Source organism: Choloepus didactylus, chromosome 3 (assembly GCF_015220235.1).
Source record: "Choloepus didactylus isolate mChoDid1 chromosome 3, mChoDid1.pri, whole genome shotgun sequence".
NCBI classification, from domain to species: domain Eukaryota; kingdom Metazoa; phylum Chordata; class Mammalia; order Pilosa; family Megalonychidae; genus Choloepus; species Choloepus didactylus.
In genome coordinates, this window is record NC_051309.1 from 69,327,393 (window position 1) to 69,346,970 (window position 19,578).

Below are 19,578 nucleotides of genomic sequence, written 5' to 3' on the forward strand. Positions count from 1 at the left end.
GTTCAAAGAAACCAGAAGCTGATGGCTTGGAAAATTACGGGCTTCCAGGGGGTGGAATCCCAGAAGCTACAGCCCAACATGAGGATGTAACCAAACATGGAACCCAGCTGCCATTTCAGTCAAGCCAAGATTGGAAAAGGAGTTAAGCAGAAAGGATTTGTGGAAAGTCCTATTGTCTGACAGCTTTGACCTCTGTGTGCTTCATGTGAAGCCAACAGAATTTTTGTGAGATCTTTATAGAGAAAGCCATTGCCAGTCTGGACTAGAGGATACAGACAAGGAACAAACTGAAGGAAAATTTCTTCAAAAACAGAGCCAGGGAATTTGAGGTCTGGAGTCAAGAGGCCTTGGGCTGGGAGAGCAGAGCAGCCCACATGCATGGAAAGGGTGAGTTTGCCCTGGAGGTCAAGGGCAGGCCTTCCACCTTGATGCTCAGGAAATGTTCTGCCACCCCAAGCCCCAAAGAGGGTGGAGCACATTCCCAGGGAATTGGGGAGACCCTGACTGCCACCCCACTGTTCTGAAGGGGTTGTGCATGTGCCCCGGAGATGGAAGGGAATCCAGGTGCTGCCCCGATGTTTGAGGAGGGTGGGGCCGAGAAGGTACTTTCCCCAATGTGTGGATATGTTGGAGCACTCACCCAAGCATTTGGAGAGGAAAGGGCTGCCACAAAGGCCCTTAGGAAGGGTTAGACTCCCACTCTCTCAAGCCCCAAGGATGCAATGTCATTCTGTAAATGACTCTCAGACTTTGAAATCTAATGGAGTTTGTCCTGTAGGTATTAGGAACTGTTTTGGTCCTGTTAACCCTGTTTTCCTTAGTCTTTCTCCTTATGGCAATGGGAATATTTATTCTATGAATTTCCCTCCTTTGTGTATTGGAAGCACATAACTTGTTCTAAGTTCACAGATCCACAGCTAAAGGAAAATTATGCATTAGGACTGACCATGCCTATAATTGATTTTGATGGGATCTTGTACTTAACTATTGTTACTGAAATGATTTGAATTTCTGTGATATTGTTGTGGGATGAATATATTTTGTATATGGAAAGATAATGTCATTTTGGGGTCCAGGAGGTGGAATGTGCCAGTTTGTTCCCCCAAACACCATTATCTTTGATGTAATCTTGTGTGGGGCAGTCCTATCATTGCTAATTAGATTGTAATTTTTTGAGCATTTCCATGGAGATGTGCCCCACTGAACTGTGGCTGATGACTCTGACTGGATAATTTCCATGGAGGTGTTGGCCCACCCATTTGGTGCACTATATAAGATCAGACAGAAGGAGCAAGCTTGCTACAGCCAAGAGGGACACTTTGAAGAAAGCACAAGAACTGCAGATGAGAGACAGTTTGAAGATGGCCATTGAAAGCCGACTCTTGCTCTGGAAAAGCTGAGAGAGGACAAATATCCCAAGTGCAACTAAGAGTGACATTTTTGAGGAACTGCAGCCTAGAGAGGAATGTCCTGGGAGAAAGCCATTTTGAAACCAGAACTTTGGAGCAGACTCCAGCCACGTGACTTCCCAGCTAACAGAGGTTTTCTGGACACCAATGGCCATCCTCCAGTGAAGGTATCCTTTGTTGATGGAAACTTTATGGCCTTAAGACTGTAACTGTGTAACCAAATAAACCTCCTTTTATAAAAGCCAATCCATCTCTGGTGTTTTGCATTCCAGCAGCATTAGCAAACTAGATACAGGTATTTAGGGAACACCCATAAGTAATAATTTGTTTAATGCAAAGATGTGGTTAGCAGACTCTGGCTTTAATAGTTGGCTGGGTAGACTGAGGAAAACCTGGACCCAGAATTCACCCACTCATGCAGATATTGTTGAAAATAGAGGAAAGAATTAAAGACTGTAAAATAAAGAAATAGTCAAGGTCTACTATGTATATCCAATTTTTCTGTATCTGACAATATTTTAACAGTACTCAGAGACCCCTTCCTTGCCTAATTAATGACTACTGATGAGAAAGGCCTTTTTTGAAGACAAAAGGGGCAATCCTACACTTTCACCAAAATGTTAAAGACCCTAACAGGAGAAGAGAAGCCAAGGGTGATACAGTCCAATTGGCAACTGGTTTCAAATTATATCTCTAAGAAATTGGTATCAACCAGACTTATACTTTTCTGAAGTTTTTAGATGATAAATTAAAACCAAATGAAAATACTTTTTATTCTCTCCCCTAACTAATCTGGAATGTACTGAGGCTTCACATTAACCTCTACAAACCAACCAGATCTCACTTTCTATTCAAGGTTCCATGTAATTATGGAATTTGAATAAACTGACTACACAAGTTAAATTATACAGGGTGCTACAGAGAATACAGATTTTGTACCAAATAAACATCTCTTCCCTTGGTCTCACACAGAAGTTGAAGTTTTAAAATACAGTCAATATCATCCTTTACCATTTAGTCTAATTTATCTTAGTCTTAACCAATTCCATTTTGTTCATATCTCTAATTGAAATCTGATCTCTTTTTCAGACTCATTAATATTGCTGTATGGGGTAATGATTACATTCAGAGCTGGAGAATTCTGCCTCAGAGTCTCAGTTGTAACACAGATACCCAAAGTTCCAGAGATGACCAGGTTATACACAAAGAGCTCAGCATCTCAGAATTTAGAGATAACCACTACAACTCAGGAATAGTTGTGGCTGCTATAAGAGCTTACAATCTAGGAACCATTACCATAAGCCTACCTCTGATAACTTATGTTCTCAGATTCAATTCTCAGAGTTTGCACATTATAGTCAGTCCATATTAGTGAGATGTTATAATGTCTGTCTTTTCATTTCTAGCTTATTTCATGCAACATACTATCCTCAGAGTCCATTTACCTAGTTGCATACCTCATGTTCTAGTTTGCTAATGCTGCCAGAATGCAAAACATCAGAAATGGATTGGCTTTTATAAAGGGGGCTTATTTGGTTACAAAGTTACAGTCTTAAGGCCATAAAGTGTCCAAGGTAAGTCATCAATAATCAGGTACCTTCACTGGAGGATGGTCAATGGTGTCCAGAAAACCTCTGTTAGCTGGGAAGGCACATGGCTGGCGTGTCCTCCAGAGTTCTGGTTTCAAAATGGCTTTCTCCCAGGACATTCGTCTCTAGGCTGCAGTTCCTCAAAAATGTCACTCCTAGTTGCTTTTGGGGCATTTGTCTTCTCTTAGCTTCTCCAGAGCAAAAGGTTGCTTTCAATGGCTGTCTTCAAACTGTCTCTCATCTGCAGCTCCTCTCTTCTCACTCCTGTGCATTCTTCAAAGAGTATCTCTTGGTTGTAGCAAACTCGCTCCTTCAAACTAGAACATGAGTTATGCAACTAGGTCTGAGCTTGTATAGTGCTCCAGTAAACTAATCGAGACCCATGCTGAATGGGCAGGGCAATACCTCCATGGAAATTATCCAATGAAAGATCTTGCCCACAGTTCAGTGATCACATCTCCACGGAAATAGCCAATCAAAAGTCTGCAACCCAATCAACAATGTTTGGTGCCCACACAAGATTGCATCAAAGATAATGGCGTTTTGGGGGACATAATACACCCGAACCAGCACACCTCACAACTTCATTCTTTCTTGCATTCGCTCAATATTCTATTATATGCATACTCCACAGTTCACCATTCTGCGTATCAGTCAATGTACCCTTAGGACACCACTACCCATTGCAAATCATGAATACTGCTGCCATAAACACCAGTGTGCAAATGTCTGTTCGTGCCCCTGCTTTCAGGTCTTCCACATATATACCCAATAATGGGGTTGCAGGATTATATGACAACCCAATACTTGAATTCCTGTAAAGGGGGAAGAGAAATGAAACAAAGTTTCGGTGGCTGAGAGATTTCAAATGGAGCCAAGAGGTCATTCTGGAGGTTCTTCTTATGCATTATGTAAATATCCCTTTATAGGTTTTAGTGTATTAGAATAGCTAGAAGGAAATACCTGAAACTGTTCAACTACAATCCATTAGACTTGATTCTTGAAGATGATTGTATAACTATATAGCTTATATAGTGTGACTGTGTGATTGTGAAACCTTTTTGCTCACACTCCTTTTATTCAGTGTATGGACAGATGAGTAGAAAAATGTGGATAAAAAGTAAATGAATTATTGGGGGTATGGGTTGTTTTGGGTATTCTTTTTTTTACTCTTTTATTCTTATTTTTATTTTTTTGGAGCAATGAAAATGTTCAAAAATTGATTGTCATGATGAATGCACAACTATGTGATGATACTGTTGACAGTTGATCGTACACTTTGGATGATTGTATGGTATGTGAATATATCTCAATAAAATTGCATTAAGAAACCAAATGAAACAAAACTCTCAATTTTTTAGTTTGTGAACAGATTATGCATATTAAAATCACTTAACTTGTCCAAGAAATTAATATGCTCTGATAGCTTATCACTATTGTCTCAGGAGGGTATTGCAATTGGTAAGGATTGATGATTAACCCATATTATTTTTAAGCATGAGACAATCAAAGGGTCATCATCACACTACACTGGTAATTGTTTAACCAACATTCAACAAAGAACAAAAGAAGGGACTTTCCTTCCAGAATATTTATTTATATATATATATATATATTTTTTTTTTTTTCTCAAAGATTGTCATGCTCACAATTAAAAGAGGTTAGTATTATAACTTGATTAACCCTGAGGATGGCCCTCCTCAAATGTATCTTTTTCACTAGTGTCTGAAAATCAACATGAGACATTTACTTCTGACCCCTACACATTGTTTTTTCCCTTATGGTTGTAATTATCATGCAAATACTTCTCAGTTGGGGAAGGATACACTACATTTCTTTATACTTTATTGTACAGTGATTCTTAAAAGAGTTGAAGGAACTTAAATTGGGTCAGGATCAATTGGGAAGGTCTTAAAAATTATGCAGCTTCCCCTGTCCAAAACAATGTTTCTTGTGCTCATTATATTAATTTCAGTTTGGATAAAGTTCTAGAATAGCATGAGAAGACATCTGAAAGTAATATGTGCTGATGGGTTAAAGTGGATGGGAGGACTCATGGAGTGAGATCACAGAGTGCTCACCAAAATTTTCCCCTTCTGTATTATACATATTTCCCTTGGTTGATCTCTGTCATCAGACATGATTGAAAAGTACAGCTATCCATGCACATAATAGGAAAAGGAGAGAAGGGAAATAAGAAAAGGAAGTGTAAAAGTTATATATGTTTGAAAGTATGTCACAAAACATTTTGTGAAATTGCTTTTTACTGTTAAGTTGAGGGGTTTTTAATTACAAGTAGGATATTGAATAACCCTCAGCTATTGGAGAAATCTCCATTCAGTGATAGTTCAGGGGAAAAGAATGCCTCAAATGTCACATGGTTTCTTTTAAGAGGACCAAAAGGCTTGAAATAAATTTTTCTCCCACATATAATACTTCTATTTATATGATAATTTCTATTTGCAATGCCAATTAGAATTTACAATATATACTCAAACCTGATTTGAAGATCAAACTAAATGTATTGGTAATATTCCCTGCTAACAGCAGGTATAAAATTGAGACATTTAGTTTGGCACCCGAAATATATTTAATGTTTCATTACTACCACATATGAAAAGGGTTTTACCCTATCAACTGAAGGGCAATTCTCAAATATCAATTTCATGGATGGGATTTTATTTGAAAATTTTGGGTGTGTTCATAGCCAAATCCCATTTCAAATTTGGAAGATTATCTTTATTACAGCTTTTCTTTCTATGACTAGCTAAAAAAAATCAAAGAAACAAATGCTGAAATCACAATGATTTTAGTTTTAGAAATTATCAGATGATTGGAATGACTTTTTGCTCTGTTTAGTATTTTGATTTGATATTGTCCTAGATTCCTTTCCCTGGAAAAAGACTGAAAAGGAGAGTTGCATGCAAGTATTGGGGAGTGCTCTGAGGAGACACTCCTGTGAAGAACTGGAATTGGTATTGGGCAGACGGAGAAGGTGATCTGTAATACAATGGGAACTGAGCCTTCAGCTGATTCTCAGTATCTGGGTTATTGCCAGGAGCTGGCATCGACTCTGAAGACAGGAAATGAGGAATATGTTTGGCAGGAAGGAACACCACTGGGGTGTGTTTTGGGGCTCCTAAACAGTAAATAGGCAAATACAGCAGCCAGCAGCCATGGTCTGAATGAGGCATGGCAATCGGGGGTCATATCCCTCAGGAATGAGGATCTTGGTCACCCCGTCAGTTGCTACCTAAGTATGATGGGAATCTAGAATAGGTGGATGAAGGAATATCAGTGTTAGCCTTTCTGTCAACTGCAGCAGCCAAGACTTTCATTCATCCTATTAAACTTCCACTTTTAAGTTTTCACAAATAATAAGAATAATCAGAATCCTGGGGAAGCTATAATTCTATTAATAAGCAAGTGGCTCTGGAAAGTGCAAGGAGACCAGGAGACTGTAGTGGGTTCTCTGGTAGTCCAGTCAGATTGTAAATTCGTATGTCTATCTCCAACTGAGTATCACCTTCCAAGTTTCCCTTTTTGCACACTGTCTATTGGTTGGAGCCCTAACAAGGAAAAGTTTGCTGCACCAATGGAAAGATCATGATAGTCTACTGGCAATGAAGCTGGAAGCTTGTCATCCCTTGATTTGCCTTCTCAACTTGCAGTTCTCTCTTTTTTATTTTATAAATAATAGATTTCCTTTAATTGAAGTGATAAGAGGATGAGATTGTTTCTCTTCCTTTTTACAACTCAGACAAACAAAAAGTTGACATGTATGTTCTAGAAGGAAAAGAATATGCCAAATGCTAAAAGAGAAAACTAATTCATTAGCAAATAAAATTAAATGTCTAAAATGAGACTAAAACATTTTTTCAATTTTATCCTTCCAGATGCCTTGAATAAATGCATGTTCTCTTTGACACTTGCTATACATCAAGTTCTATACTTCCATTTTAAGTCTGTTACGTCAAAATAGTCTCATATCACACTGATGAAGGAGGTATGGAAATCTGTGTCTTTAAGAAATTCTGAAGAGGTAGGAAATGTTAGTAGTTACTCCAATAATTATTGCAAAGACAGGCTTAGAATAAGTCTCTCCAACATCAATAACCTGTGCTTCTATTGTGCTTTGTGGCTTCATTGTTTATCCCTCTTTGCATTGGAATGTTTAGTATGCATTCTCTTAATATAGTTTCAGTTATTAAAAAGATTATTTTATAGGGAAGTAAAATGAATACTCTCAATTAAGAAAATGAAACAGTTTAAGTATAAACAAATTGTGAGATCAAACATGTTGGTAAATAAAAAATAAAGGAGATGGAAGGCATTTTTGTCTGTATTTGATTCAACCCTCTCCTTTAAGAGAGAAGGAAACTAGATCCAGAATAACTAAGTGAAGAGGACATACTTCAAAAAACTTGTAGAACTTAGAGAAGAATAAAGGTTCTTTGATTCTTCACCTAGGGTTCTTGTCTACAAATATTCCCAATGAGGAAATTATTTCAAAATGAAGGAAGCTCCTGTAAAAGTAATATATTTTAAAAGGAAAAATATCAACTTAACAATGCATTCTATTATATCATCTTCTTATCTATACTTTTCTTGTGTTATATTACAACTTCAATGAACATATTTTTTCTTATTTCCTAGCTTATTTCCTGTTGGGTATCTTTATGATAGCAACTGACACTTTTTATAATAGGAAGATTATGTGTAGAACCCACTACTTTATGTTATGTTTGATTCTTTTATGTTAGGCAGAATTTAAAATAATAATCTATTTTTAAAACCCACTGTCAACCCTTTTAGTTACAATAATAGCTTAGCTATGGTCCTTATTCAGAATTTGCCATTTAATAGATTATTCTTTTAGAAACTTGAACAAGTTAAATCAAAATCAAAAGACAAGGAAGAAAAGTTTCTTTTTCAGGTACATTCACTTGTGAAACACCATATTATCTTCCAATGTCTTCTCACCACATCCCTATCTCAAACATCAGGTGAGACTTGCATAGTAATATATTTCTTCCTTTGCTATTATAGGAGTATGTTTTATCGTTTCTGAAAATTTGCTATGGTTTCTGAAAGCCGGATTGCCGCAAACAGCAGAGGACACATTCGCCCTTGCTTTATCTTTGCTTCCAAATTTTTCTGTATGGAAGGCTGCCTTACAACTTAAAAAATTTGCAAAATCACCCACACTGCTATTGCATTATTTCAGCACTGTACTTTGCTTCCTTGTTTTAATAATAGGGAGTTGGCCAGTGATTTGTCAAGTCATGGATCAATACCATAAATTGGAATTCAAGATGAAAATATCTTTTGTTTTTATTTATTACCAAATACTCATTCCAAAAGTGTTACTTGGTTGATTCTTTGTTCAGCTAATTAAGAAAATCAAAGGTAGTTGTATTGATTGTCCAAGGAGAAAATTCACCTCATTCAGGATTCTAGAATCCTAAATCCTTGAGTTCTTTGTTGTTAAAGAGATTATAAAGATGAAAAGAGATTTTCTATGCCTGATTGTTTATCAGTTTGCAATGGTGTCATTATATGCCAGAGAGGAGGGAGAGAGAGAGAGACAGAGAGAGAGAGAGAGAGAGAGAGAGAGAGAGAGAGAGAGAGAGCAGAGACAGAGTCCCAGAGATTGAATGGGAGAGAGACTTAAGCCACTTTATACTCAAAGCGGGGAGAGTTTCAAATCCCGATTCCAAAACACCTTAATTGTATCACTTTTAAAGTATACTGTTTAAAGCAATAGTACAATCTTCAGATACTCCAAAGGCAACTACAATGCCTATGCCTATGCAGAAAGCACATTTTATTCTCAGATTTTTGCAAGTAAAAAATTTCCCTTTACCAGAGAAAATAAAAGATTCAATCAATTTCTTTTTAAGCTTATGTAAGAGATACTGATTAAAATAAGGTTGATTCACAGATGGAATATGAAACACACTTTTCCCCCTAAATTTTAAAGGGCAAACAATAAAGGTATCTTCAGACATCAATTTTCTGTTTAAGTGATCAGAGAAAGACAACCAAATGGCATCCATTAGGATGAACTCAAGGCCAACTATGGTAATCGACAATCCATTTGGGTAACTGTATGAGAATATCTCATGAAAACTATGAGACACTCACAAAACAAGTCTCCCTTCCTGTCATGCAGAACATCTGAATGATGGCCATTATTTAGGAGAAACATTTGGGTAACTGTTTTACACTTTTGTACTGGTTCTCTCGTGTCATCAGCTCATTATTAATCAAAGAGAATAAATACCTTGTCTCTAATGTGGTTTGTAGCAATTTTAAAATATGTTCCAGACTTCCTTCTTGACTACATGTAACTCTACATGGTCCAAGGTACTAGAAATTATCCAAATTCTGACTTTCAGTGCTGATCAGTCACCAAGTTTTATCACCACTACATATTTAAGCTTCTCAAGTCTCTCTCTCTCTCCCTCCCCCTCCCTGCCTTCTATCTTTCTCTTGCTCTTTCTCTCACTCTATTTTTTTCAGTTCCATTGCATTATCTTAGTCTATATTCACACCTGATGTGAATTATGGCAAGAGCCTCCTTTCTGGTTTCTCTGCTTCCAGGCTTACTCGTTCTCAAGATTCTTCCACAGTATAGTCAGAGAGTCACTCAAAACTGACTGAATGACTCCAATCCTTAGAAATCAGAACTTTGCATTATTTTCAGTTTATAGACTGGACTCATTAAAAGTTTTAAAGTCTTCATTTTTTGACTCATAGTTGCATTTCTGGTTTTATCTTATTAATCTCCTATAATGGTATAAAGAAATTATGTTTGGGGCCTCATCATCCAGCCTGGCCTAGTCATAATATCTCTTTAAGCAACATCTCAGTTAGTCCTGCCCTGGGCTTAGCCACAATTAGCAAAGTCTGCACCTTAAATGGTTTGGGATGATAAAAGCCCCTGATGCTTCTTCTCCTGAAAGGCCCTTTCCATTTCTATCCTTTTGTGCTGCATAATTTACTAGCAGGGCAGGTACTTCCATATGGCTTGGATAAGAAACTGCTTTCAGCTTCTCCAAATGGCTATTGCCATTTCTGCTTTTCATGCCCTATAGTTTGAAACTTCCAAACCTCAGTGTCTGTGGAAAAATCTTACCCCTCCCCTCTGGTTCAAAATAAAGGCAAGAACCTGGGGGCCCACATGTCCTCTTTGCCCCACCCTCCTCCAGGACCCTCACATACAGGAGCCTAGGTTGGATAAGACAGGGTTCCTCCACCCTCATTCTTCCCTCTCCTCCTCTGGGCTTTTGATCTAATAAAGTTGTCCTTTCATGCATTCTCAGATGGCTGGTTACCTGGGTCTGCACCTCATCACCTAACAAACCTTCACATAACAATTGGTGCTGTAAGCAGATGATTTAGCACCAATATGTAGAGCCACGTGGGAATGACTTTATGCTACTCTTGCTTACTAACCTGCTGTCTGAAAAGGCTTGCTCCATTTGGGAAAGCCCCTGTTCCAGTTTGCTAGCACCGCCAGAATGCAAAATACCAGAAATGGATTGGCTTTTATAAAGGGGATTTATTAGGTTACAAATTTACAGTTCTAAGGCCATAAAAGTGTCCAAACTAAGACATCAGCAAGAGGATACCTTCACTGAAGGAAGGCTGATGGCATCCAGAACACCTCTGCCAGCTGGCAAGGCACTTGGCCACCATCTGTTAGTCCTTTGCTCCTGGGTTGCATTTCACAATGGCTTTCTTCAAACTATCCCTGGGCTTCTGTCTCTTTAAGCTTCTCTCAACTCTCTGCTTAGTTGTCCTAGAACATTTCTTTCTAAACAACTAGGAGTCCTTTCTGAGTTTCTCCAGGGCAAACTCTGGACTTCATCTCTTAGCTTATAATCTTCAAACGTCCTTCAGTCTGCATCTCCAAGCATCTCCAAGCATCAGTGTCTGGGTCAGCTCTTGAGCTCTCTTAAGTACTCCAGTGAACTAATCAATACCTGAATGGGCAGTGCCTACACCTCCATGGAAATAATTTAATCAAAGGTCTGACCCACAGTTAGGCGAGTCACATCTTCATGAAAACAATCAAAAGGTTCTACCCAACAAGATTGGATTAAAAGATCATGGCCCTTCTGGGGTCCATAACAGTTTCAAACTGGCAGAGTTCCATTGCTTGCTGGTGTTAAATTCCAAAGCTTTGTGTTGCTTTGTACTGCTGTTGCCAGATATTGCCTTGGGGACTCTCCCTAAACTGCTGCAGCTGTAGGGAGTACTAAGAGCTGCTGGTCTCCCCTGAAACCAATGCTTGTGTAAGGGGGTGTGTCTCCTTCAGTGGCCCTGAGCAGCTACTTGGCTGTACTTCCTGGGGTCAGAGCCCTGCATAGCAGGCCACTATTCAGGTGCATGTCTCTCCTTAAGCCCAGATAGACTGGCCGGTACCTGGGGTCTCAATAGTGATCAGGAATGTATTGGCTACTAAGTTATGAAAGTCTTGGTGTGAGCTGGAAGCTGTGACCTGTTGGGCCCAAAAAAGGCTGTAGGGTTCTACCCCTATCTGGGAGGCAATAGAGATACAGGCTAGCACACTCCAGGGCATAATGACACCTGGAAAAGGTTGAAGAGGGTGATATGACACTGGGCTCACTTTGTCAGTGAATGAGACCTGGTGAGGGACTAATCAGACCATCCCTAACCTGTAATGGCAGTAAGTCTACCGTGAGTTCTCCATGGAGCCCTGCAACAGTAAGTGCTGCCCAGGCAAGCACTGCTGCAGCTATTGCTTTCCATCTCCCCACCCCTGCTTCAGATTATAGAGTATCCAATCCTTGGCTAAGGATCCTAAAACCTCTGAAGTGGATCAGGACACCTTGGAGAGAGATGTGGTAGGATACGAGACAGGCCAGAGGGAACCATCCCCCACATATTTCTATCAATGACCTACAAGGTCAAAAAACAAAACAAAACAAAACAAAAATCCAGAGGAGAGAAAATACTGAAACCAAAAGCAGAACTTTTACCAGACTAGATATTCAAGCCATTCTTAAGGATTTTGTTCAGCAGGAAGGAGAAAGTATACCTGGCTGGTGGCTAAGGATATTCAACACTGAGTCTGAATTATTAGTGACATCCACCCACAAGATAAGACAATTAGTGGGCATTGCAATAGGATCCAAGATACATATTTAACTCTGGGAGCCTCACAGCTTCCAAGCTAAATTTATCCACATCCAGGATCCTGCTATATTTAAAGGGAGAGGAATTGTCCCGCACCTGAAGTAAAGGACCTCCTGCATAAAATAAGAAGGGTATTAATGCTTTAACCATTGAAGGAAAAGATATCGAATCTTTGACTCCCTTGGTGGGCCATGCTAAATGGGAGCCCCGTGGAACTGCCCCTTACAATCAAGGTAATAAATGCTACAATACCACCTGAAATGTGGTAATATGGAACTTGGGCCTATAATCTAAGGTCTCCTCAAAGAGGGAGTTATTCATTATACCTACCATCTCCCTATACAATAGCCCTATTTGGTCAGTTCTTAAAGCCCCCACCAATGAAGGGCAATTTGCCATGACTTATACCAACTTTAATGTGCAAGTTCTGCCAAACAAGGCTGCTATTCCTAACATCATCCAATTAATAAAATATAAACAAAGTAGCATGGGCAATTGCTTTGCAGTGATTGACTTGGACAACATGTTTTACTTAGTGTCAATAACTAAAGAAAGAAAAAAAAATTCCTAACTGCTATCCCAGGACCTTAACAAATGGTCTTTAAAGAACTGCTCAATACTGGCACTAAATAGCTGACATCCGATTAAGGGGTGACTATAAGGAAGCCTCCAAGAGGGCCTAGCCACACTCTTTCATCATTTACAAAAATGAGGGTGGGAAATAGCACCACAAGGGCCATCAAACTCTGTCAAATGCTTGGGCATCATTTGGTCTTCTATGGGGAAACAGATTCCCACCACCATCAGATATAAGCCCACCTCAGACACTAAGACATGCACAACACATATTAGGATTATTCATGTTCTGGAGGTAATGCATCTCCACATCTCTCACTTTTGTTAAAGCCCATATACAAAATCACATGTACATCTACAGCTTTCTCCTGGATATAGCCCTAACAATATGCCTCAGAATTGGCACAATTGGCCATTTCCCAATATAGTCCATGTCTTTTTGCCCCACTGGGAGTGGATTTTAAATTAGAGGCCTTGGCTATCTCTGAATATGCCTCTTGGAGTCCTCAGACTAAGCAGGGCAAATTCTGGCAGCTTATTGGGTTCTCAAAAACAGAGGTCCTTGCAAGACTACACTGGTCAGCCCAGATTCTCATGAGGCCACAGGTGAGAGATAATTCTGAGCAGGAACCCAGCATGGCCACTGAATCCTCACTGGTGAAATGGAAATGGTACCTACAGGAGAATGCTAAGCCTGACAAACAGGACCTTTTCAAATTACAGGAGGATGTGGCTTTCCCCATACTCAGCCTCTAGTCCACAGATCTTGAGATGCAGGTGCCCCCATTTCCTCCATTTCTAGCTAATGGGGAGCCTCTTGGGATGAACCTTCTGACATGAAAAAGAAGTCAGTATATCTCACTGATGGCAATGCTATCATTGTATGCAACACAGCAGGCTGGACGGTCCAGTTAGCTCTCCAGGATGCTCTCATCTGCCAGTTGCCCAATCTCTATGTATTCACTAATTCTTAGGCAGTGGCCAAAGGACTGGCAGGAGGTTAGACCAGTGAAAACAAAACAATTTTCTCATACAGTGGCTGCATGAAACCTTATTTCATGGCTAAGCCCTACTACCTGGGGAGACTGGCTCTACCAGGACTTCCAATTACTAGTCATAGAACCTAGTTCTAATTATGATTATGAGTACTTGCACTAATCACTCTAACGATGGTGAAATAGTGTCCCCAAATATCTCCAAATATCTTGGCTACTCAGGCCATAGCCATTGTTCTAGTTTACTAATGCTACCAGAATGCAAAACATCAGAAATGGATTGGCTTTTATAAAGTGGGCTTATCTGGTTATAAAGTTACAGTCTTAAGGCCATAAAGTGTCCATTAACAAAGGGTACCTTCACTAGAGAAAGGCCATTGGCATCCGGAAAACCTCTGTTAGCTGGGAAGGCACGTGGCTGGCATCTGCTTGATCGCTTCATCCAGGGTTGCGTTTCAAAATGGCATTCTCCAAAATGTCTGCATCGGCTTCCAACAGCCGTCTTTAAAATGTCTGTCTCAGCTCCAGCTAACTATGAGCTCCTTCTGTCTGAGCTTATGTAGTGCTCCAGTAAACTAAACAAGTCCCACACTGAATGGGTGGGGCCACGCCTCCATGCAAATTATCCAATCACAGTTATCACCTACAGTTGGGTGGATCACATCTCCATGGACACTGAATCAAAAGGTTCCAACCCAAACCACACTAAGCGTCTGCCCCCACAAGAATGCATTAAAAAATATGGCTTTATCTGAGGGACATCAATATACAAACCGGCACAGCCATCTTAAAAAAAAATGATACCAGGGCACTACAGGATGGATGGTAATGGTGTAAAGAAATTGTATTTGGTGACTCATCATCCTGCCTGGACTAGTCATAAGTTTCCCTTCCAAGTAACACCCAGTTAGCCCTGCCCCCTTGCCCTCGGCATAACCTCAATTAGCAAGGCCTGCACTTCAATATTTTGGGGATAATAAAGGCCTCTGCCACTTCTAATGAAAGATCCCTGCTGCTTCTACCTTCTCATGCTAGCAAGGCAGATACTTCCTTATGGATTGGATGATAAGAAGCTACCCTCAGCTCCTAGAAATGCCCTTGCCACTTTTGCTTTTTGGCTGTATTGTTTGAAACCTCCAATTCCCAGTCTCCATGGGTAAATCCTCCCTCTGCTCTGGGTCACAATACAGGCAAGAGCCTGGGACCCACATGTGCTCTCCCCTCCTCTCCTGCACAGACCCTCACTGGAGCCTAGGTGAGGTAAGACTAGGCCCCTCCACCCTCATTCTCCCCTCTCCTCCTTCAGGCCCTTTGATCAATTAAAGTTGTCCTTTCATGCATTCTCGGCTGGCTGGCTATCTGTGTCGATGCCTCTTTACCAGAAGAATCTTCACTTAACATCTGAAACATCCTCCACTCTATCTCTTGTCCTATTTAGCTATTTCAATTTCACAAAACAACAGGGCTTCTCTCATCACCCCACATTTATATATGCTTGTCTGTCTACTCAAAATTCCTTCCTCTCGATAACTTATTCACCTAAGATTTAGTTTTACATATTAGCTACTCAGTGATGTTTTTGCTTATTTCTCAAAGACTAGATAGAGCGCCCCTGCTATGACTAGCAGCGCCTGTGTTTACCCTATAGTAGCACTTATCAAATTATGTTGTAATTACTTGCTTTCTTGCCTGACTTATCTCCTACACAGCAAATGCCCACAAAATATGATTTTTTTTTATTGTTAGCTGTTGCATTCCTAACTTCTTTCACGGTTAATAGATACATAATATATATTTATTGGATAAGTAAATGAATAAATCAACATGCTTTTGTTTGCGTATGTGTTGGATTATATTTTTTTATAATTGCTTATTTTTCTTCCAGTATTTGACATTTTAAGATTACAAGAGCTTAGGCATAACTTTGGTAAATTGGGGAACTTCAAATTGGTTGAGATACATGGAATAATTTTGTACATTCTAGGAAGAATGTGCTGCTATATGGAATATATATTAAACTATAGAGATAATTTACATGTCTTGAACACACAGAGCAAGGCCAAAATGGGTGGCAGCAAATATCTAACCTGACATATATGGTTTATTTCTGACAGAGTTCACAAATGAGTACTGACAGGATCTTCAAATTTTCCATGATGCCAATTCTCACGAAGATATGAAATCAATTCACAGGGGCTGTGTGGTGGGACATGCTAACAGTCAACTTTTAATAATGTAGGAAGGCTTTCTCACCTCCACATTTCCAGATGCTGGGAACCCTCATAACCTACGAAGTTGGAAGGATACTGAGGGTATTTTTATATACATGTTTTCAAGATTCCTTCAGGTAGGTAGTTATGGAATCCATTTTTCAATTTTGTACCTGGAAACACCATATTTAGCTCTTCTAGGAGAACTTAGAGCAGCCTCTCCTGGAACCTACATTTCCACACCTTGATACATCCACTTACAACTACCTGGTTTCCACGTGAGGGGGGAAAAGAAAAGTGACAAGGGAAGGAAATGTTATTCCTTTGACTTATTTATTCTGTTGAATGGTATGAATCTGTGAAATCATGGAAAGAGCACTGGGCTTATGTTGGAAAGTCTTGATTTCTAGTACAAGATTTGTGATTTAGCTCTTAGTATGACTAAATATTAGTTATGGGAAAGAAGTAACTAAAGGTTGTGGAAATCAACATTTTTATCACTGAATTAAAAAAAAAAAAAAACAACTGAGTATTTCAGGAGAATGAACAGCAGAATAGAAAAAACTTAAGAGCAAGTTAGCAGTGAGCTAAATCAGGTCCACAAGGCATCTTTCTATTAGAAATCCCATTAGAGAACAGAGATCTTGTGCAGTAGGAAACTTTTCTTGCTCCAAAAAAGACATGATATTTTTATGATGAAAATCCAAGAAATATATGTTAAATTTGTGTTCTGTGTAAGGGCCTGTGGCCTGGTGATATAGTTTTGAATTAAAACAGCAGGCAACAACAACAACAAAATAGACAATGTCACTGGTATCAAGGAAGTTGTATCATAGTGGGAAAGGAGACTAATAACAATAATAATAATGAAAATTTATTAATATATGTTAGATGATGATAAAAATTAGGAACACATATATGGCACAGAAATGAGAATAAAGGAAATGGGGATTAAGAAGGTGATAATTTAGGGGTAAGTGTTGCAGGTAAAGTGAACAAGTGCAAAACCCTAGGATGAGATCTAGCAAGGGGGTCAGTGTGCTGGAGTTCAGTGATCCAAGGAAGTATTGTAGGAAATGGGCACTAAGTGGTAGGAGGGAAAACCTCATGTAAGGCCTTGTAGGCTATGGAAATTACTCCATGTTGATGTTGTTGAAGGGTTAGAGTTAGAATATTGGAGCAACAATTAGAAGTCAATGGTATATTCTGTTATTTAAGTAGGGTAAATAAATGAAATATAAATTTCATCCAGGCATATCATAGTGAACTTTCAGAACATAAAGCTAAAGAAAAAAGAAGCAAAAAAGTTCAGAGAGGAGGAAAATAAACAAAAATAATTATTAAAACAAGACACATGTTTTAATCATTATTGGAATGATTAATACATTTTACATGAGATAAAAATTAGACACCCAAATTTTCTTTAGTAATGGTAAATGCTAAGGGACATTAACTTATTTTCTGAAGTTAATTTTGCATTGTTAGAATAAACTCAACTTGGTCATGACATAATATCCTTTTTGTGTATTTTTTTTTGACTGTTCTAATACCATTTTACACATATTCTGAAAGGGACGAGTCTGTAGTTTTCTTTCTCAGGCTGTCCTTGTTCTTTTAAACTTTGGCATTATTCTAGAGTCATGTAACGAATTGGTAAATGTTCTTTTTACAAGCTCGCAAAGAGCTTGTGTAAAAGTGGAATTACTGCTTTCTTAACAGTCAGAATTCAATAGAGGAGGCTTTCCAACTTGTCCTGAATTAGTTTTGGTAAATGTTATATCGTGATGATTTCTTTCCATTACATCAAAACTTAAAACTGTTATTGGTATTTGTTCAGAATATTATCTTATCATTTTAATGCCTGTAGAATAGTAGTAATGTCTCCTTATTTTTACTCTTGATCTATTTCACTTTATTTATCCATCTCAAAAGACGTTGATTTTCTTTTTTTCCTTTTACCTTCCCCAAATAACTGTCACTGACTTTGTTAATGCTCTTCCATGTATGTTTTACATGTCATTATTTTATGCTCTTAATTTTATATCCTCTCTTCCATTTAAAATGGTCATTTCACTGTTATTTTTCTTTTTCAGAAAATAACTTATTCCATTAATTTTCAGCTTATGTTTTTTTTTTTTCCTAATTATGTATGGCTATAAATTTAAATTGAATCACAGCTTTAGTCACATTCCACATTTGATTTGTAGTATTTCCTTATTATTTACTTAAAATATGTTCTAAATTTTCACTAGGTGGGGAGTTTTAGGGCCAGCTAAAAAGTTAATGGGAGCCATCTCCACAAGTTTCCTTCACATCTGACATGAATTGCAAGTTCAGGGGGTTACCAAATCCACCCTCTAGATTGATATATTTTCTAGAAGGACTCACAAAACTCACAGAAAGCTGTTATAGTCATAGCATGGCTTCTTATGGGGAAAGGTTACAGATTGAAATCAACCTACTCTGCAGGGTAGAGTCCAGGAAGGATCAAAATGCAGAGCTTCTGAAGGTCATCCTCTCCTCATGGAGTCCTGTTGACACTGAGTCTTCCTGTCTCTCATGTGTGAGTTACCCATGGAGTCAACAACCAGAAATCTCACCCCATTCTTCCAGATTTTTCACTGGGGCTTGATTACATACTGCCTCCTTAGCTGGCTTTTTGTTTCCAGCCCTTCCTGGCGATCATAATATCTTTAGTCACTTGTTCCTTTAGAGGTCGTAACTGATACTGCATGGCTCACCAGCCCCCAACATAAATCACATTGACAGTCTGGTAGTCAACTTCTCAGGCAAAGGCATTCCCATCAGGCAGGACATCCCAGGAGCCTAGAGATCATCTTCCAATATCTGAGGGCAAATGTCAGACCTTCACTATACTCACTGTGATTTCTCTCTGTCCCTTTTTAACCCATGCTATTTATGTTCTTTTGAAATGTGTTTCCTAATATCCAAAAATATGCAATCAGAGAACATGTTCTGTAAAATTTGGCCATTTTATTTTAATTTATTTTGTGTCAAATACTCCATGCATTTTTAAAAATAATATTTATTCTACAATCGTTGGATACAGGATTCTATAATATGGTACTTTTTCCTGTTAATGACGTTTTTGAAATCTATCTAAAATGAATTTTGTCTACTTTTTCTACTAATTATTGAAAGGAGAGTTAACTGCTAATATGATCATAAATCTGTCTGGTTCTCTTATAATTTCATCACTGTTTAATTTATTTTTAGGTTATAATTAGTGATATTGCAACTTTTATCCTTGTGAAGTTACCCTTTAAAACTAATTTATTTTTAAAATCCATTGTGTTATGATGATTATTTATAACAACTTCCATTACTTTTAAACTTTCTGAATTCTTACAGTTGAATGAAATACAGTTTAAAAACATTTTTATCTGTAGAAGTACAGTTAAAAATGTTCATCTTTAAGTTGGAATGTTTAGACCATGTATATTTAGAAATTCATTAATACAGTTGGTTTGAAATACATCAATTTAATTTTTGATTTCTAATTGTCTTGTCTGCAATCTTAATATTTGTTTCTCATTGACTTATTTGGAATTAAGGACTTTATTTCATCTTTCTCTTTTACTCTTCTATTAGTTTGGAAGTTATACTTACA